General features: G+C 41.3%; 1 protein-coding gene across 2 annotated transcripts in view; it reads right to left on the bottom strand.

Moving 5' to 3' along the window:
- The window catches only part of CLMN (calmin), a 72,864-nt gene that overhangs the window by 23,910 nt on the left and 27,362 nt on the right, over positions 1-21,592 (bottom strand). The window lies entirely within an intron of this gene.

The following is a 21,592-nucleotide window of genomic DNA, read 5'->3' on the forward strand; positions in this document are numbered from 1 at the left end:
TCTAGAGAAGCAAGAGGTGTACTGGTAGGATGATGAGCTTATTGTATAACCTGCACAGTTCTCTGCCCACAACTGTGACCTAAAAGAGAGAAGAATTTGGCAGAATTTGGCTCAGGCACAGTATCTACAGCCTAGTCAGTTTGCAAAGAAATATTTACAAAGATATATATTCTGGTTTGTCAAATCTTATGGCAAAGGCGAGTCATTTGTTATAGAGTAAAACTAAGCTAGCTCAAAAACCACTTGGGTAAATTCAAGGTTAAGTCATTAATGGACCACAGAGTCCCGGTGCTTTCCTCGGTGGCACTATTTCCTTCCCCACCACCCTAGAAATTCCTCAGGCATTTACTGATAATACCATTTCCTCCTTCAAATCGCCTGAAAGGTCACTACTGTTGCAATACCTAAAAGAAGCCAATCCCCTAACAGCATCTACATTCAACAGCAAATTAGAGATAGCAAATATTGATTTACTTTTAAATACTATTTATTCTGTTGTTGCAGAACCAGTTATGAATACTCCTCTGAGACACATCACCATGAGGCTGGGCACATCAAGTAACTATTAAATGTGGAAGCTGATGTGAGTGGAATACTTGTCAGCGTGTAATTACATTGCTTCAGAAAACTGCTTGATTTCCATGTATGTATATTACAGAAGTTCACTTGAATTCGCTTCCAAAGCTCTTAGCATTTCATCCAGGATATCATCATCAGATGTCATTAAAACCTTCACAACAGGCCAAGCTGGCTTTTAGACCCACTTGCAACTTACCTTGAAGACATCTTACTAACTACTGGTTTTATAACACACACAAAAGCCAGCTTCCTTGTTTCTCCTGCAAGTTATAACCTCTATAGATGTAAGATATACCTGTCATTAACATTGAGCAAGTCGTCAAGACAGGAATGGTGGTGGTGGCCACCTAACTGTGAAATAGGATGTTTTGACTGCCCTTGGCTTCAGGGGCAGTAACTTGCGAGGAGAATTGTCATATATCCACTTCATCAGTAACCAATGGCTACCATAAGACCAGCTTATAATGTGTATGGCTCCAGAAGTATCCAAGCATCTGCTGAAGTCTTAGATCAGAAGAAAATGGAACTTCTTATTACACAAAAAAATATGTGGGAAACTGCACGATATTTAAATACTAGAACCTAACTCCAAAAAGAAACATAGTTCAGACACTTGTCTTGGGAAATGCAAATTCCTCTCCTTTCACCTTCCTCACCCCAAAACTGCGGTGCACACATCCAAGCAATGGATCAGTCTCCAAAGAATACACATGGAACAGTCTACTTCTGAACAACTCAAACTCAGGCCACTAAATAAAATGAGAACAGGATTTTAAACTGGGCTTCATGCTGTTCCTATAATGTGACTCAGCCCAAGTATTTCTGATTGCTACTCATCATACTATCAAGTCTGAATAGTGTTTTCTCTGCAAATTTTATGTTCATGAAGGAAGCTGGAGTGACATCTTTGAAAATGGTTTTACCTAAAATTGCTCATTTGCTCCAAGTTTGTGCTACTGTGTCTCAAACACTGAAGAGTATGTTTCCAGGCATGCTGTTTTTACAGAGCCTTGTCAGGCTCTCCCAGCAATACCATTAGATAAAGAGAACGGGTTTGATTTATTTATTTATTTATTTATGCATTTTTACATAGACTCAGACCTATGGCATTGAGTAGCCAGGCTGAATTTTGGTGTCAAGAAAGAGGCTGGTATTGGACTATGATCTGCCTCACTGAGCTTCTGTATATAGTACAGCTGAGACACTTGAATCCTAGCACCTTCTACCTTTTTTTTTGCGTATATAGATGCAAGTAATTGTATATTCAACAAGCCATGCCATTACTTACAACAGTCAGGCATCAGGTACTGCAGGGTGATAATAGGCACAGGATACCGACAGCTGTAAGGAAGCACAGATCCTTGTCTACAAGACCTTTCACTGTTCAAACACAACACACGGGACAAAGTTCAGATGCAAAGACAAAAGACAGGGCACATGTAAGCAACACATCTGACATGGGAAGGGTGATTAGAGATGAGTAAAAAAAGTAGGGGTGGTAAGAAAGGGAGACTGGGGTTGGAGTAGCAACTGACAGCAAAATAAATGGAGAGTTTAAGATGAAATACGCAAAGTAGGGCAGTGCTTCATCTCAACACAGACTTACATCAAATAAATTGAACTATGAACACTCAGAAACTTAATCTCTATCACGTAGTTTACAAGAGGCTGAAAAGATAGCTCACAACATAAGGTAACATGTAGGAAAAGACTTTCTTTCAAGTATATATGGTGCACTCCAGCTACACTGCTCAGTCAATACTTAGTACTTACAAGAAAATCTCCATATTTGTAGGAGTGTGAATTTTAAAAGCATAATCAAAATATAGGGAATAATTTTTTCCAGATTGCCCACAAAATTCATTTTATAAGCTTCTGAATTCCTGGGAATTGTGTATTTTCCTTGTGTGTAACAAACCCTCAAACAGCTTAGAAGATTAATACAAATTTTCTTTTCCATCTATACAGGGGTTGAAGGCTTTGTTGTGTACCATATGCCAATTTTATGTAATTTGGAGCACATGAAATATTAAATCTTAAAACCCCTGGTTTTCTAAAGGAAATATTAACTACACTATGTAACATGAGACTGCTCTCAAGTTACCTCCCATGAAATGGGGCCGCTAAGCCTTCCAGATGAAGTTGTTAAGTTAATTGTTTGTTGAAACTGACCCATTTATTAGGGTCATTATTAAATTTCTATGGCAGGTGTTGAAAGCTTGAAGCTTTTTCATTCCATCAAAGTTGCAGAGGCTGAATCTTACTGGCTCAAAGTTCTCTAAAACTCAGGTTGGTGCTGCAGAACACAAACATTGCAGGATCATGAGCATTACTTTTTCATTAGCTGCAGCTAAACAGGTTTCCTTTGGAATTCAGGGTTTGGTTATAGCAAAATATTTACTGCTGCAATTGGTATATTAGGATTATATACACCAAACAAATATTGCAGGATGAACATGAGGTTTCTGAAAAACTCTTCCTGCTTTAATCCACACAATATCTGAGACAGATGTTCCTCTTACCAATGTATCAGAAAGATGAATTTACTTGTAAATTCTACAGAGCTCTGGAAGAGAAATCCTACATAAAATATTACTATTAGAGATGATCAAAATAGCTTCCAATGAGAGGGATTTATTTTTCCCCCTTGAAAACTAATTTGGTAGTGGCAGATGGCAGATTTCCCTCCTGTACCCTTTAATCACAAAGCAAACATGTTTGTTCTCATTACTTTTTATACACATGGAAAATGTTATTGAACAGATTAACAAAATTTCTCGTTTACATAAGAGAAATGCTCTTATGAAACTAAATTTGATAATGTAAAAAAAGAGAAATACAATTTTTGTTCTGAATACTTTGAATGAAACAAACATCCAGTGTCTACTGGAAAGGTTACTGGATCCAACAAAGCAGTAATTAGGGTAAATTAAACGGGTTTGGAATTCATCTAACAAGTGATTTCAGTGCTGACCCAGAAAGGGGTTTTCAGACTGTGCACACTACCTCTTCTGGTATATTCCATGCTGTACAAGGAAAATAATACCTCCTTCCATACATGAAAATAAACAGGATTTCCTATTACCAGCAACGGCGACTAGGAGCAGTGCACATTTACAATGTAGTTTTTTGTTGCTCCTAGCCCAGGGCTCACTATGCTTCAGTGCTGTTTGCTGCTCCTACAGATGGTTCACCTCCTGGGGCTGCTGATGTTTCTTGGGGGCATTTAGGCCCCCAGTTCTGCACTGGGCAAAGCATCCAACCCTTGCCATTGCTGGACTCTGCTTCAAATGCTTAAGTTTAACTTCAGCCTCTCCTTGCACCTTTTCTATCAACTTGACTTTATTCTTTTCACTTGCTTAAAAATAAAATCAGGAGTGCCTTTCTAAATCTAAAAAATTTATAGCCATTGCATTTCACCAGGTACCAACTGGCCCCATCTTCTTGTTAGTTAGAAGAACACCTCTTGAATCAAGTTCACATCAGCGTGGTTATACTAGCATGAGCACAGCCCTTTCCCTCCCAAATGGAGAATGCATCGTATCTATACCAGTATCTGCACCAGTGTCTACATATCACTCCTAACTGAAGATCTCAGCACCCAAATAAGAAGAACAACATCTTCCAGAAGCCATCCTACCTCAACCAAGTAAAGGCAAGAGACAAAGTCCAGTCTGTTTCATCTCCACTGCTCGGCATTTACCCTTATGTGTTGTGGCAAACCTAGGAGGCCCAGACTGTGAAACATTCCTTATTGTTTGTGGCTTTTTCCTGCCAAAGAGCAAAAAAAAAAAAAAAAGTCCTTTTGGCTGGTTAATTTTGCTAAGACATCAAAAGCTGAAATTCAGTAAGATATTCTGCTTTACATCAGTTCTGACAACAGTGCTAAAGCCTGAATAATTTGAGATGAGCAAAGAAGCCCAACAAAACCCACACTATGTGTCAGGGTTATTTCTTGACATGCAGAGTCAGATGAGAACGAGCATGTGCACAGAGTCCCACTGCTTGCTATATTCGGCAGTTAATATTAATAGGTTGGTGGTTAACTGCACTTTTATGCATGTGAAACCATTGCAACTGAATCTGTGAGTAGAAGGAAGAAAACACAGGTGAAGGAGAACAGCAACACATCCACTTCCAACAGAAGTCATGGGCATCTTTACAGGAGACAGTCTTTAACACAACATTTGAACTCTCACAATTAGTAGGCAGGACCTTCAAAGAACTACAGGGTGGTACAGAAGGGCTGAGGAGACAACTGCCAGAGACATATAGTTTTCTTTACCTGTGGAAAACTTGTACTTATAAGACAGTAGTTTTGTTTTCTACAATCAAGTAAGGAAAGGCAATCACAAATGTGTAACACAGAATGACCTTGCAGAAGCCATGAAATCACAAAGAATTGCCTGTTGGGGTGTCTGTGGCTTCTGCATTTCTCTTTTCTACTTTCCCTATTATCCCCAAAAACTTGGGGACACTACCTAGTCAGTACATTATCCAAACCAAGAAATGCTTCTGAACAGTACAAGCCAGCACTAGAAGATGTTAAGAAGTAAAACTTAATTATATATGTGCAGTACTTAAAAAACAGAATTAAAACCCCAAAACAGTAACCCACTGCATGGACCACCAAAACCTTCTGGTTTGTTCAAGAAAGGGAGCCACCTCAGATGGCTCTCCCTAGTGAAAAATCAGTGTTCTGCCTCTCTCCCACTTACCCATCCCTTTGGTGTCTCTTATAAAAGCCATTAAGCAGCACAGAAGAAATGGAGTGAGGAGCATAGTAGTCAGATGAATATTAGAAACATACAGAAATACATGCAACTCTAAGAGCAAAAAACTGAAGAGATTTTTTGAGATTAATATTAACTAGCACAAATCCTGTGGCTTTGGAGGAATAAGCTTTGTCTATTGTGCGCCAGACACGTGATCTGAGGTAGAGAGTATGAGACCGTTCTTGGAAGGATGGAGAGGAATATAAAACCAAACCCACAATCTAAGACAATGCAGCGACACTGTAAGGTGCTGTGCCACAGAGCAAGGCAACTGCCATTTAAAAACAGATGAAGGCAGAGTGTAAGCTGCCTAAATTAGGCTAAAATGTTTAAAAAGCGGGAACTACAGTAGGCATCCTTTTTAAGATGCAAGAACCTAGCAGTGACCAGTAGACACCCCTGAGGAGTTGCCATTTGTCTTAAATGACCTTCTTCTAGTAGGTATGCTTCAAGAGAGTCACACATTTCTAAGAAAAGGGTAGCTGCCACAGAATAGTACAGGCAGACAGTACAGGCAGATCAAGGATGGCAAGCTTCTGAGTGCTCAGGTAAGTCTGTCAGGTAGCCTCCCCCATGATACTCTGACCCTAATTCTGCTCTTTGTGGGCAGCACAGCAGAAAGCCTGGTCCCCTCTGCATGTTGGTGAGCACTGCTTTAGGTAGTACAGGGAACCATGAGTCTTGTACCAGGCTTGGATTGAGGCCTGCTGTAAGCCTAAGGATCCCAGTTCTTTCTAAGAAGCTCCCAGAATGCAGCAATGCAGCCCTCAAAGTGACTGACCAAAGGTCTTGATGCAGCTCCACATTTTTATCTGTATGCCTGAAGGCATATTTCAGCTAATCTGCCAGGATGAAAACCCAAGGAAACATGTAGACAGGTTCTCTTGTTCAGAGACATTCCGGAACATTTTATGGCATTAAACCAGTGCCATGAAAAGAACAGAGCACCATAAGCTGTAAACACCGTATGCATCTTCAATACTGACACTCTTCATGCCTCTTCACTCTGGCCTTAAATAGTTCACCTGTAACGTCCAGCACAACAACCACCTTTCTGCTTCTCTATTTTTTGCAACTCTTACAAAATTCAAACAAGAACATGACAGGAACCATGAAAACTCACCCTTTATCCTTCATGGCCCACACTGAATGTCCACCCAGAAGAAAAAGCAAACATGAAAGAATTTGGACTAAAGGGCAAAGCAAATACTTGTGTTATTTATGGACATTTCCAAAAACAAAATTTAGCAGAGGCATTCCTCATGTACATTACTCATAACACAACAAACTTCTTTCACTCAAACCCCCATTACTACATAGCTATATCCTGTGTTTGCACTGTACCTTCAACATGATGAGCTCTGTAATCCTTATCATCAGACTTCCACATCCTTAGGAACAAGACATAGCACTGTCTCCTGTTACGAAGGAAAAAACAGGAGCACCAAGAACTTCAACGACTAATCATAATGCAAACAACAAGCCCTTCTTTTAATACACTCAATGGTGTTCACATGGCATCACATCTTTCCAAAAGACAAGGGTTTCCTTAAAAAAAAAACACAACCAAAACCTTATGGAAAGAACAGGCATTTTGTTGCTTTGAACTGCGCTCAACATGCATAACGATCCCTCCTGAGATGGATTTAAGTGATATACTTCAAACTGGGACATAAGCCATTTCATTTGCAATGTTAGCTTGTATTCAGAAGAACAGTAATCAGACATTGCAGAAAAAGGCGGACCTTCAAATGTCATAGTCCATAGCACAAAAGGAATAAAGGCACTTTGGAAAGAGAAGGACCTTTTGTCAGAGGTTCTGCTTTCTACAGCCCTTTGAAACAGTTCCCTACTTTTTCCTTTAATGCCAATTAAAATGATTTTTTCCAAGCTTCCTGGTGCTTTTGGCCACTCCCCAAGACTATTAGGGAGATGAAGACAAGGAACCGTTCAGTCACTGCAGCCTGCTTGGTGGTACTTCAAAGCTGCACCACGCAGAAGCATGCTTTCACATACCCTTTAACCCAGTACAGCTTCACACTGCCACTAAGAACCTTAGCAAACACTTTGTCAGCACAAGAGAAGGCATCAAACAGCGCTTTGGCAGCGGAGCTGGCTGACAGTGTGCATCAGCCCTTGGCCTGAGAGCACTTATAAGTGTAAACACCACCACATTAGCTCACTCTCCCCCCTGCATTGCTCTTGCATTGCCTTGCATCTCTCATCTCAAGCCTGAATGGGAGGATTCTGATTAGTGTGTGTTCCTTGCATTTTTTTTTTCAATTTCCCACATCAAATCATGAATGTTATGCAATGGGAATAATGCAGAGCATGAGGACTGACAGCATTCCTACTGCCGTAGGAGTCAGAAGAGGCCTAATCAGTCAGCTCCTGTTCTGCCTCTTTTTCTCCCTCTGACAGGCACACCTGCCGGTTTCAGCACAGAGGACTGCTGCTATGTGCTGGATATGGTTAATAGGTGGTATAACCACCTTCTTCAGGCCTGCAGCTACTTATGGAGCTGGAATGTGCATGCTCTCTAACAAAAAAAAAAAACCAAAAAACAAAAATCACTATTTGACCTCCATTTTTTCTTCATCTGTATGATGTGAGATGGATAAGCAATGGAACAGGACAGTGAGGACACCACTTCTTTGGGACTACACACTCCAATTCCCTATAGCAACTCATCTAACAACCCAGTAAAATAGGAAAAGACACTGAAAGCACCAGGAAAGCCACCTGCAACACACCCTCATATGTCAGCAACACCTTAGCAACAACACTGTGATCACCTGAGCCAGGACAAGCATGGATATTGAATTTTGGGAGACAGAGGATGACAAGATGTTCTCTTTACTAATGCCATGTCTATGTTTAGACCTACAAAAAGCTGATTTAGTGCTATTTGGATAAAAAGTGCATAAGATTCTTATTAAAACCCCATGTATCTCACAGAGCTGTATTACAGCCATTCCATCTTCTCATGGTCCGTTAAGCTGAGAAGCTTTTGCAGATGGTCAAGGTCCTATGCAGCAATCAGTGCCTTGCTCACACCATTCAGCAACTGATTAGAGAGCCTGGTTTTAAGGTGAGAAGTTTAACTCTTGTGAACAGTGTCTACTCTTTACAGGTGTATGAAATTACCTAAGGCAAACCAAACACTTCAGGAACATGAGACCTGACTGGCTCATACGTTTTGAGAGCCTGAGTCCATGTATACCCAATGTCTGTCATTTTGGGGTCAGGGAGAGACATTATTAAGTATCCCAAGGACTCTGGCAGTGTCTGAAGTGTACATGGCAATGAACCTCATCACAGCACTCACAGCACACTGGGTACAAGCAAAGTCAGACCAAAGAATTGAGTAATCATGACTAAAACATGATCACACAGTCAGTTCCCCTCAGGATTAGAAACACAATGAATTCTTCAGAGAGAGAGAACAAAAAAAGGAACGCAATTACCTGATTGCAGCCTCTTGCATGGTAGCAGGGAAAGAATCAGTCTTTAAGCAAGATGCTACTTTGAAACTGAGGTATCAATAAAACATAAAAGGACTCTCAAAGCCAAACAGCATTTAGACCTGGCTACAACATATTGCTAGGAAGGTCATGGATACCGGTGTATGACCTCTATTAAAAAGTACTATGTAGAAGATGATGAGGAGAAGGCTCCAAGTCTTAGATGTCTAAAGGAATCCCTTTTGTACCTTAGGTAAATTTCCATGATCTCTGTGCTTCTCATCTTTAAGAGTGGAATAATTCATGCTTTGAAAGGATCTTGAAATTAAACCTACAAATACTGACTGCAAAGGCAGATACTTTGGTGACAACTACACAGTCAGGCCCTAATGTTTAGAAAATAAGCAATTCATGACATGATTTTTGTGATGCATCTAACAATATCACAGCTTCTGATGAACAACATAGAATCGTAGAATCACAGAATGGTTAGGGCTGGAAAAGACCTTAAGATCATCTAGTTCCAGCCCCCCTGCCATGGGCAGGGATGCCTTACCCTGGACCATGTCATCAAGGCTCTGTACAACCTGGCCTTGAACACTGCCGGGGATGGAGCATTTACCACGTCTTTGCACAATCCATTCCAGTGCCTCACCACCCTCACAGTGAAGAACTTCTTCCTTATATTGAACCTAAACTTCCCCTGTTTAAGTTTAAACCCATTACCCCTTGTCCTATCACTACAAGCCCTGATGAAGAATCCCTCTCTGGCACCCCTATAGCCCCCCTTCAGATACTGGAAGGCTGCTATGAGGTCTCCAACTTTCTCAGCCTGACTTTATATGGGAGGTGCTCTACACAGTGAAAAAAGGAATGCCAACAAGAATGCCACACACCAGTGTGCCACTCTTATGCTAGTTTTGTTTGCACTTGTATTAAGCTCAACCCCAGGGCAGTGAAGTTGTTAAGACAGAAGCACCTTTTACCTACTAACCCTACCATACTGAAAGTGACCAAGGAGAAAAAGTTACAAATGAACTTCATCAGCAGACCATTCTTCCCTTACTCACCAACATTACCTTCATAAGCAACTCATCAGGGAAGTCAGGGTGGGAATTTTGTTTGGTGTAACTTCATTTGGAAGAAGAGAGTGAAACTTTTCACTACAGCTGCATCTGGCCACCAGACCAGTTATTTCACTTTTTGTTTGTTTTCAAATGGTCAGCAATAGCAATACCGATAACATGCACACACTTCATTTTCATGTTCTGTGGTGTGTGCAAAGTAGTTGGGGACCATATGAGTGGAGACACGTCATTAGAAGAGCTCTTTTCCTGCTTTGCTGGAGATCAGCAGGTAATAAATGCAAAGAAAGCAAGCATGGACCAAAGTCAGCAATATAATTACTTACAATTCTATCCCAGATAAAATATGTGGGTGGCAATTAAGTAGGAAAAGCTTGTCAGAAATCCCTAAGCACATAACTTGATCAGGATTTGATGCTATGACACCACAACAAGCTGCATACCCCTTCAAGGTCTGGAGAGCCTCCATCCCCCACTCATCTCACATCCTGCAGCACTCTGGGCGCAGCTGTGTCCCACAGAGGCTCTTCCTTGACAGCACCCACAGCTAAAGATAGGCATCACAATTTAGCTTTTATTTGTCTGCTGAAGCAAACAGGTTTAATGTGTAGTTCATTTTATTATGACATAAGTAATAGCTACTCTGTTCTTACAACACTGAAAAGGTTTAATTTTATAGCTGTTTCACAGATGGTCACATTAAACCTCACACATGTAAGCAAACAAAGGCTCTTTGACATTAACAGATGGGAAGCAAGGACCATGGGCTTTTCAAACTCCCAAGACAAACTTTATCTGCCCTCTCCTACCTTGGCCTAAAAATGGAGATAAATGCTGACTTTTACAAATGCCAGTAGTGGCTCATATGTCTCTGCTGGCAAAGTATTACCCAATTGATTTACTTCTGTGTCTGCATAAACATGATTTTAAAGCTTAATTATGTAATTCCTTCCACTTACATACTTCCAGACCACTCTCTCCATTGAAAACCATATATATATATTACAAAAGATACAATCAGATATAGAAGTATTATTACATAGTAAAGGGCAAATTTTTGTCACCAACAACATGCTGACAAGAAAATGCTTTGAGTTTTGCAATTTCAACAGAAGTCTCCTTAAGAAGACTCAATAAATTCATCTTTGCAATTTTAGGGACAAAGAAATTATCACTAAAGCAATTCTACAAACAAGTTACAGTTACTTGACTTGTCTATTGTCATACAAGAAGCCAAGTTAGATCTTGAGCCTTGCTCTTTAAGTCACACATTGCATGGTGTGCAGGATATGCTTAGTAAGTGCAGATTTCAGTTGCTATGCAAGCAATGGATCTTTAAACTGCAGCTTGTGTGGGCCCTTTTCCTAATGAAAGTCACCAAGATACTGGACTCCGCAGTTAAAATAGATTTTAGCATACAGATCTGAAGCAGATAAATCTGGAGCAGAATGTACACTCTATAAAAAGTGGGGGAAGAAAAAGAAAAAAAAAAAAGAAAAAATAGTCTTCAAACTTCCATTTGTCCCAAGAGTCACATAAAATTTCATGTCTCAGGGTTGTCTTCCAGAGAAACTAATGTTTCCTTGGAAACATGTTTCTAAATACAGTTGCTCCACTCATATCTTGTACTAACAGTTTGTTCTTCAAGTACAGAGATGGGCTAATCAGTGCTGAGTCAGTATCCCTGAAACTTGCCTGCTCTAGTCAAATCTTGTAATTTCTCAGGATCCATCTATTTTTAACAACTGAGAGTGCAACAACAGTAACCTGTGGTCCAAGTTACTTACAAAAGTCAATGGATGCAAGTCCTCATGCATTTTTGACCTCTGGCTTAAAAACAGAGATGCACTACTGCTAAATGCTCTTCAAATCCAAGACAGCTGGCACTTGAGCAGGCACTACAGGCATTCCAGAACAGGGACTATACCCTGACTTTGTACCACACCTGGTGCACTGGAGCAACAATCACTTGTAAAAGAAGGATCTGGAGCTGCCCCAGCCAAGCTATGATGAAATAAACATTTCTGAGTTGCTGCTGGGAACCAGTGGAGGAAATCTATGAAGTCACCATCATGCTTGGTTTCAGGAGATGAGTTTTCTCCCTGCCCAAGCACTAATGTATGAATTAGTCTTAGTTTCTTCAAGTATAAAGCGTAAGTGGTGATGAATACTTCACTGTTAAAAGTGCAAGATGAAGAAGGAGCTGTGTATTTCCAGCATCTCTTCTGGTTATCCTACACTGAACTTCTTGACAATATCCACCTACAACTAGGAGGCAGTGCAGGTCCTGGCATGTTTCCTAACAAGATCTCCAAGTTGCAGTAGGTTTGGCAGAGTGCTTGCTGTTTTGTGTCTCTGCCTACAAAGAGCTGGCTCTGAAAAAGAAGTGGGTGGGTAATACCAGCCTTTGCCCTGCCTTCTTTATGCTTTACCAGAACAGAGGTGCTGGAAGACATCACGCTAATCTCTTGTGACTACCTACTTGGCAGATGGATTTTTTCAGTGACAAACAAGGCTCTTACCTTGTGATACGAGGAAGGTGTCATGAGTAAGATTATTTGATATGGAGAAAGGAAGACTTGACGGGATTTTTTTTCTATCTGTGTGAGGTCTCTCATGAGTGGCACCGAAGGAGACTAATTTGTTGTGTCTCTCCCAGCAAAAGAACTAGGGAATGTCGAATGAAAACACCAGGCCACGGGTTTAAAAACAAAATTAAGGGAATTGTTTCTTCACACACAACATAGATGCATTCTGGAAGGGCTCACTGCCAAATGCTGTGGATTCAACCCATTTAGTGAGGGCTTAAGTGGAGGCACATTCACAGAAGGGAAATCGACCCGTGTTTGCTAACTACAGTGAACTCCCTTCTGGCTCTGCAAGTGCCTGTTTTGCAAGTGGTGGCAGAGTAGATGAGGAAATCGTAAAAACTTATACTAGGCACCTGCTTTTGGCTACTGTCAGATAGACACTTGGCTAGACAGATCTTTGGTGTGACTGCATGGCCTCCAGTATGTTCTTCTATCAGGTATTACAGTGGAGGAGTCCCAGCTGTGGGACAGAACAAGAGAGAACCCGGGCTGAAGGCACTCTGTCATAGCCATAGGCTGAAGCAAAGGATCATTTTGGATAAAAGGTCCTGTGAGTTAGGGCCGAAGTGAGAAACCTTTGTAGTTTTATGCTTGTATAGGAATCTCTGTGCTCATGGAAAGGTAAGAGGTCTGCGTTTGGTTTTCTTTTTACTATTGCCCACTCTGTGCACTCTACAGTAGGGCTTCCACCACTGCAGGTAAGAATATGACTTAAATATGAAATTTAACATCACTTCCAGACAGACATCAATTTACAGTCTTTTTTTGAGTGATCTTGGATGGTCCCAGCCTTAGACAGACAGAAACATTAAAACAAAGATTGGTGATGTGGAAGAACCTAAGTAAAACAACCCTTTTGGTTTCCTGCTCCAAGAGGTTTTCACTCACTTCTACTTGGTATAGTCAACTACTTTAACAAATGACTTTATTAATTCAAAATGTATTCCCTATTTATAAAACAGCTGGCCTTGTTAAACCAGCTGTCTGTTAATAAAACAGCCATGAAAAATTTCTGCAGTGTATGCCTTACAGGGTATAGCTATCACTAAGCCCATGGGTGGGAAAGAAGTACTGGCATCCAAAGTTGAACACACACAGAAAAACCCCTATAGTAAGCATAAGAACCAAAGTAAATAAGTAGGTCTCCTATCACACTCTGAAGGTTGCCACCACCCAGAGCTTGCCAAGGAAAGCACATTCCAGATATTGGGCCCTTCCTGGCCAAGACAGGACTGCCACAAGTACTCCCAGAAACAGGTCTAATCCATCAGACCTCTGTGGGGAATCAAATACCAGAAATAAAGTCAGGAAAGTGCTACAAAATTATTCCCAGACAGGTCACCACAGATAATATTTTTAGAACAGAAACAGCCTGCTTGATGTGGACTAAAATGCAAACAGCATTTACTTTCTCTTACCCTCATTGTGAGCACTATTCCACTGATGCCAGCATCCTCCTGAGATTTATTTCTCCATTCCTTTGCAGGTCTGTTTAGTTCAGCCTGCCCCCTAATTGCATCTCAGAGATCAGAAAATGCTACTTTGCCTTGGGTCAACTAGGCTGTATGAACACCCTTCTTCCCCTTCCTTCATCAGGAGGGATCCTTGTGCTTAAAGTGTAGGTTTGCTAAACAGCTAGGGATATGGAAAATGCTGCTATTAAAGGTTTTCCTAATAATGTAGTTGCTTCACAGATGAAATCACCATGGTATTTGCTTGCTCCAAAAAGGAAACATTACAGTATCAACTGAATGTTTTTTAAAGAAAACTGCAGCTACCAGGAGTGCCGGCACCTACTGACCAATGTACTAGCCTTCAACCTATAAAAGCATCCTGGAACTTTGGAATAAGCTCTGGGCAGAGAAGTTATCAGTCAACTACCAAGCTAAGAATTTCACCCTCATAAACTCTGCCAGCATGGTGCTACATGATAATGCTCTTTCAATTCAAAGCAACTCCTTGCTGCCTCTATTCTCTGAGGCAGGGGCAGGGAGAGGGGAAAGTATTTCTTAACTGGTATTTTTTCAGGAATTGCATCTGAAGCAAAAGAGAAGAACCCCACAGTTATCAAAATGGACCCTGTGTTCTTACTAGGGAAGCAATTCAGCCCCCAAGCGGTGCAACTACCTGTCTCATGACATACACGTAAGGTGCACATCCAAGCGCTTTTTCCCCAAAGCCACCTGTGCTGTACTCCCAAGGACATGTCCCCTTCAGAGGATCTGCCATCACATGCAGTTTCTGAGCAGGAACTTCTCACTCTGTTGTCCTTAAACCTCAAATGATCTGCACTGGTCTGGACACTCTCATCAGCAGTTTCTTATGGCTTTGAGACTCCGTATCTGCATCAGACATGGAGGTGAGAGGGTGGAATTGTTTCACACTGAGGAATGCTGGCAGCAATCCGCATATTTTGGAGAAGACATTTTTTTAACAGCTTACAGTTTCTCAGGTTGTAACATGGATCAGTGAGGGGTCAGTGGCCAGTATAGCACACCTGAATTTCCACTTTCAGTTTGGAAGCACCAACTCATATTTTTCCATCAGATGCCCTTCTACTTCTTGCTTCAAATTGCACTTGAACATTCATCAACAAAGTTAACATCTGCAGTTGTCTGTACTTACAAGTTTCTGATAGCAGGTGTTTCAGCTAGCTTTGCAAACCAGTATACTCATTCTTAGTTTAAAACAGTAAAACCCTTTGCCCTGCCTGGAGCTGGTAGTGTGGGGAGTACCAGGCATACGAGTCTTTGGAAATGGATAATTTCTGCCCTATACTCTGTTGCTTTAGACAGAGATAGAAGTTTTTTTCCTTGTTATGAAGCTACAGACCAAATGAGGCCTAGTTCAACAATCCACATGTCCTCTGGGTGCCAGTTTGTAGATGCATGACCTTGTGCTCCACATCAGTACTGTCAGTGTCCCAGATCATTGTCCCAGATTTGTACCCTCCTGCCAATTCTTCTCAAATCTGCAGAGAAACTCACTGCTAACCCAGTTCTGTCAAAATGATCCCCATTTGCTAAACCACCTGAGCCATGAGAGGGTGTCCCAGCACACAGCAGGGCAGACCCCAGGAGCAGCAATGCCATGGCTGGAGCACTGTGCCTGCCCAGATCCAGGTTTGCCCAGACCCTGCAGACACCCAGTACTGCTCCGCAGAGATTTCTGCCATCCTGGGACACGCATGGTGCTGTCCTTCCTCTCTCCCTTGCCCCAGCCTGCAACGAGAAGTTTTACTTCATACTTTGTATGCCACTGTCTAAAGCACACACAGTGGATGAGATGCTACTTTCTCTATCTTTGTTAATCTCTTTGAGCTCCTTTAATTGCAGCCTGGAAGCTTTTTCCACTCTAATGGCTGGTACTATTTTATCCCTTCCCTGAAGACTTCAGCTGCCTCTGCTATTTACAGGCATTTCTCCAGGGTTGAATCTCAGTGGTTTCTGGGATATAGAGTCACATGTTCCACAAGCTGTCCCACCATCCATCCCTCTCCTGCTTCTCGAATCAAGTCCGAAAAGAAAAAACAACATGCATACTTCTCTCTCTCCCCCTCACCCCCCCAAAAATAAAAATTCTACCCCATTAAAAACTGATGCAATATATATACTTTGAACAGCCAAAATTCACCAGCTTGTAATCTGCTCCACCATTCTACCACCAGAAAACAAGATTAAGGTGTTTTGTTGTGTTTTTTCTCCCTATGGCCCTCTCTTGACTCAGGCTCTGCTATTGCTTCGACATGCACACAAGCATATTCTGCCAAGAAGCCCCCTTTTTCAGGTAGTTTCTGCTGGATGTATAGTCTTTTTAGTTAGTGTTACTTTGCTTTCTCTTCTGTTCTTTATTCGCTAAATTGACAAGCTCAACTCTATTCCATATACCAAGTACCAGAAAACACAACGCTTCAGAAGAGATCAGAAAGGGCTGGTTTCAGAAAGACTTGGGACACTCCCAAGACCAGCTCGTGGAAACACTGCAAGGATAGACTGTATCTCACTAGGTGCACACAGACTTGGTGGTGCTCTCCAAATGCCTGCGTTTTGTAACCTGTGTTTATTTCTTGACTCTGAAAGCAAATTGCTTCATCTTGCTTTTTAGCAGTTCTTGTGGTTCCTTGTTCACTACTTCTCTGGTTCTTTCTCCAGGTTTGATAATTTGATGTCCCGTAGGAATGTCCCTTTACACTACTGTGACACAAAATTGTCTTCTTTTATTCAAGGGCAAGGAGAAAATGTGGGAAGGGGAAAAATCACAAGCATTTTATATTTTATTTTTTCTGCATACATACAAAAAGTAGATAGAAAAGCAAAACAGCAAACCAGCACTGTAAATAATCCAGGGGCATGAAAGGTTCTCTAAAGCAGCATCCACAGAAGCATCACTGGTTTCAATTTAAATGTTTTCAAAAATTAGGAAACAGCTATGCCTGCCACTTCCTTTTAAAAGCATCACTCTCATCAGCAAGTACACGATTCCTCAGCTGACTAAATGCTATTTGTTAAGATTTCCAAAAGAACCACTGACTCCTGTGGTATAATTTGGGAACAACTCCTTAGTAAGATTAATCAGCAGCTCAGAGCTTGTGGGAAGTGTGCAAGTGTGATGCATCAAAAAGAGCCATGTAATTGCAAAATAACACTTTGCATACAAAAAGGATTCTTGGTGAAAGGAAGAAAGAGAGAAAAGAAAGTTCATGCACATTATTAAGTATATATCAGTCTCTAGATTTTGTCTTCACATCAGTGTTAGCATCTCAGATGTTTTTGTAGCTCCAAAGAAGGATTATCCAATACAACTGCAATTTACTGAAGCACTAATTTTGTAAGTTTTGGTTAATGCTATCTTGTGTTGATGATAGTTTGGGGTTTTTTTTAATGCAAAGTGTACTGAGTTATATTCAGTCATAAGGAACGAAAAGTTCCTCTCAGAAAGAAGTTCTTAATTACAAAACCCCAAATGTAATCCTGCTAGTTGAAAAATATCTTCCAACTGTGAATAGGCCATAAGCCCTGCAGCCACATTTACAGAGAGATTCCTTAGACTACTCTGTTAGCACAAAAGCAGGAAAAGAATGAGCTAAGAAGGTGCCACAGGAAGACTGGGGGTGTTCATGGGAAAGGACAGGTATCCTGGTGCAGCTCCAGAGCTTGAAGTATTATTTGGAGATTTCAGGTCACTTCTATGTTAGGAGCCCAAACAATGTACCTGTTGTTTAACAAACGGTTGAAATGACTCACTGGGTATTTCTTTAGTAAGTTGCCAGTGTTTTCTGGACACATTTGGTGGGATTCTTTTTTAACTGGATTACTTCCATCATCTTTTATTCCCTTGCCAGCTTAGTTTTTATGCTGCATTCTGAAACAACTTTAGTATTTGCTTAATGTGTTTGGAAAAATGCACCCTCACCCTTACAAAAATGTTTGGTTTTTTTTGGTATGCATTTATTAATATTCCAAGACACATGACAAAAATAATTAAGAGACAATTTTCCCCATACACATTTCTCCATTTTGTACGGTAACTTGGGTCCCAAATGTAGGCTTTAGTACTTTTTCCAGAATCATTCAAAAAGATACTTTTAAAGCTGGTTTCCCTAGCCAAGAATTTGCCTCCTAAAAGCTTTGTGAGGTAAAGTCAATTTTGAATTCATTTCATTATCTTCAGAGATAAACAGAGTAACTTAATAGCATAAGCAGCAAAGGAAACTTGCTGCTTGTTCAACAGTACAGTAAATCCATCCTAAATCTTGTAGAACCAGATTAAAACCCACATCATACAAAATGCTGAACTAACATAAACTTAACCTAGAAGCTTTATTATTTAAAACAAGTTGCAAGTTAACTTTGCCTTAACAAGTTTTAGACCACATCAGTTAGTATCTGGTCTCCTGCAGCTGGTCTCCTGTAGAGCTGCCAAACTGTTGCACCTTCTGGTGACTTCAGCAGAGAAGTAACTGTGAGCCCGTGTGTGATCTCCATCACCTCTGTGTTGTTTTATCATACAATAACAACATACATTCAATATCAACAGCTAATGGGCTAGGCAGTGTTAAAATAACCCCTGGTTTTAATGAGTTATGACATTGGAAATATTTCCCTCATGAGTTAGGCTGTCACCCATTAGTCTGTGCACCGCCTCCTAGTATCAAACAGAAGGAGGGGAAAATTTAACATCATGTCTGTTCTCGGTTCATCTCGGATTTTAGCCCAGCCAGTTGCAATCCAGCCAAGGACCAGCCTCAGACTTCCTTTTATACCAACTGATGGTATCTGAATACAGAGCAAGAAGACCAGATTTTGTCTGTCCCACTTCAGCTCCTTGCCAGTGAAGGACTAGAAGCAACCTAAAGCCCTTATATCTGTAAATATACTGGCTGGCAAAAGCCTGGATCAGAGCTTATTCACAAGGGAAGGGATACTCTCACAGACGGTAGTGAGAGACATCTTTAAAAGCAAACAAGTGTTATCTACTACTTTAATATGAATATCATATTTGAATAGGTTTATAACTCAGTCGTGTCATTCATTATTACCTGGTCTTGGAAACAGTGGTTGTAACTAAAACATCAAACTACCTCTCTAACTGCTACATGAGTAAACCCAGTGCTTAATGATGTATGTTTTTCCCTACCTTTATCACAGATTCACAGCTTACATACCCAACAAGGTCATCCTTGTGCAAAAAATTGCTTACTGTTCTCCAGCAATTCCCAAACCCAAATGGTCTGTGCGAAGTGTGAGATAGGAAAGAGCAGTCTAGATCCTTCTGTGATTCTATGGCAAACCAGATGCAGGATTTGATGCCAACTAAAGTTAACCTGGTGGACAAAAGGGTTTGTTTTACCTTGGTCACTCGATCCAATTCACCACCCAGTCACACAAACACTTGTGCCTGTATGAGCCAAGGGGGAAAGGGCGTGTTATAGCTCTGCCCGTCCTGGCAGCAGCACTGGCTTATTTCTATTTAAACTGTATGTAAAAGTATGCCTTAATAGCCCTCGAGCCACTTTGTTTAGTCTCCTGAGTCACACACACATCACACAGATTTTTTTGCTGCTGTCCAGAGTGGAGACACTTCATAAACAAAGCACGAGTCCTCACACGGGATGGGGGGGGAAATTATGATATGTCTAATCAAACATTCAGTGATCCAACGGCTGTGTATAATGGCTGTATTTTCAGAAATGTTCACAATCTGGTATTTAGAACAGAGGATGGCTGAGACATGCCACCAACCTGAGAGAAGCAAACAAATGAATCTGTCTGTGCCCCAGTGTCACCACCTCTCACAAGCACTTTGTAAGGTCTCAGGATGAGAGCTCATCTTTTGATTGTGTGTCTATGAAAAAAACCAACAAACAAACATGACAACAACTTGAGATTTTTAAAAGCATTAAAAACATAACAAAGAGGTGTGATACAAACCGAGTAAGTGTAACGCACGTTAACAGGGTGGCTGTCCATTCTTTCCTGTGTATCTGCAGGGTTGCTCCAAGAGAGCATGCCTGTACTACAAGAGAAGTCCTTATCTTAAGAGTTCATTCATTTCCTCTCTCCCTCTGTCCTTACCTCTACTTACCCTTTGATAAGCCACAGAATAAAGTATGCATATTGTTGATCTAGAACAGTTAATTTACACATTTTATTAGCTGCTCATTCCAATCATACTCCCAAAGATGTACAGAGGAACTTGTTTTGCACAAGTGGCTGAAGACGAAAGTACTGAGAACTACCTTCCTCCTTTCCTTCTTTGCATTTCTCATTCCTACACCCCCTGTTTTGCTGGTGGTGATTTTCCCATTCAGTCTTTGATCTTGTCTGTAATCTTGGTACACAGTTATCTGTTCCTCTTCCCTTCTGTTTGTTCTTTCAGTCTCATAGCAGATAAAGTGGCACAGATCTACAGAGGTAGTTCCCCTCCTTACCAGACAACCAGAACAATGCATAACCCATTTCTGATCCTGCTCCAAGATAGCTGTGGTTAGAAGAGGTTAGTCACCCCAGCTATAACATTTCAAGTCAGGACAAAATGAACAAAATGCCCCTCGGGCATCTATACATTAGACTGCCCAAAGGCAGCAGCTGATGCACCATCTAAGGAGGCTCAATAGGAGAATTCAGTCCCTGCTCATGCATTAAATATCAAAATCACAAGGGGCTGCTACCTTTTAAACAGAGTTAACCATAAAAGGATCCTCTATATTGGTTATTTCATGTCTGAAGGAATGAATAATTAAAAGACAGTAGGTATTCTGTAGAAACTAATTCTTTAGTTAGGAGCAGAACAATAGCAGATCAAGACTTTTGTAAGTAAGAAAAAGCTTAGAAGAGTCAAAGATCAATCATTCAGACACACACAGAGCAGGCTGACATGCAAAGCGCACACCCACTGGTCCTGAATCACTGTGGCTCTCACTGGGTGATGTGTTCACAGCACAGGCACATCCCTGCCTTGCACAGGACTCACACAACTGTCCTGTTTTCCCCATGCTGGTGGCATGTTACAGGCAGATGAAGGTTCCCCCTTTTTCAGTTCAACTTTACAAGCTGCTTCAGGATGAAACATGCCACATGGTTAAACAAGAGCTGTGCTCAGATGGTGGGATTTGACTTGCATTAGCTGCAAGATTCCACACTGGTAGAAATGAAACAATAAACTTATCTTGTTCCAGTGACTTCATGCTGCACAAACAGAAGCCAGCTAAATATAGACCATGCCTGCAAAATCACTTTCCATAGGTGAAGCCTACTAAAATCCCTGATCTCACTGAAGCTGCAAAGCCTGCTGCTGTCCTTGGCAGCCCCTCCAAGGGGGTTCAGTGGTGCAGCTCCAGCAGGGCTCTCTCACTGAGACTGGCTGGGCACACACAGTATGGTGCACACCCACCCAGGCAGGGCGAGAGGTAGAATAAACGCTTCTCTACTCCAGAAATCTCTGTGTCACAGCGCGGCAGAGGCAGCTCGCTGGCCTGTCCCCAGACACGTGCAAGGTCTGCAGTAGACCTGGCAGCTGCACTTTCCTCCCCACCAGCCTGGCAGCTTTTAAGTGCTATTGGCATAGCCAAAAGTGCTCTTATCCTCATTAGTGGGAGG

Source organism: Neopsephotus bourkii, unplaced genomic scaffold (genome assembly GCF_033783945.1).
Source record: "Neopsephotus bourkii isolate Nb327-2 ecotype Australia unplaced genomic scaffold, CSIRO-AGI_Nbou_v1 NB_372, whole genome shotgun sequence".
NCBI classification, from domain to species: domain Eukaryota; kingdom Metazoa; phylum Chordata; class Aves; order Psittaciformes; family Psittacidae; genus Neopsephotus; species Neopsephotus bourkii.